A 988-nucleotide genomic window follows, 5' to 3' on the forward strand; every position below is an offset into this window, starting at 1 on the left:
GTTTTGTACAGAGACTGTATTGCTTTTCTGTATGACTATAGGTGGGAGGAACTTGGCGTACCAGTTGGACACAGTCCATTTAAGAAATGGAAGAACTTGGTCCAACTGTCCCCTTGTCAACGAGATCCCCCCAAACTGATTGGAGGGCTGACCTGCCAAGGCCCAGTCAACGACTGTCATATTCTTGTCACTATGAGAACAAATTCACAGCCCCAGCCACAAGGTCACCCACATGATGGACCTGAGCAAAGCTTCACCTCTCAAGCTATCAAAACCTCTGGTTGGCAGACAGCAAGTGGGCTCACGGGAAGCTGTGTGGGAACCCCTTCCTGATACCAGAGTGCTCCAGCTACTGCTTGCCCGATGCTAAATCTGCCCTGTCTGTCACGCAGTATTTCAACATAAACAGGTGTCATTCTGCAGTGAGTTGAGCTGCCACTATCAGTCAGGAAAAGAAAAAAAAAGGTCAGTTTCACTAATAACAAACACTATAAAAAATAATAGCTCCAGGTTGGGCTAAAGGCTACCATCCAAGATGTCCCCGTTGTAGCCCAGACAGAAGGCCCCTGGGACTCTCACAGCTAACCTCTTCTGTACAGACAATCATGGTTGCCATTTCATATTTCCAATTGTCTTTCACACATCAGAATATGGTATAATATTCTTTAGGTGATTTACATCTGTCGTTCTTTGAATTTACTTCATATCAAAAACTGTTGAGTGCTTGCTGTAAGAGTTCTTTTGGAAACATTTTTAATAGCTGTCTAATATTTCCAGGTGAGGATGAACCGTAATTTATTATTCAACATTCAATCCAGCCTTGACCTCGATTGCTAATTGACACCAGCCCAAGGCCAGCCAGCTGTTCTTCGGCCCTGTGGGGAACCTCCCTACCAAATCCTGCCTCATAGGTGCAGCTGTTGGCCCTTCCTGCTAACAGAAGGAACTGGGGTGGGTGGGGGGCTGTTTTAACTCTGTTAGGAAGAAC

Source organism: Chionomys nivalis, chromosome 8 (assembly GCF_950005125.1).
Source record: "Chionomys nivalis chromosome 8, mChiNiv1.1, whole genome shotgun sequence".
NCBI lineage: Eukaryota > Metazoa > Chordata > Mammalia > Rodentia > Cricetidae > Chionomys > Chionomys nivalis.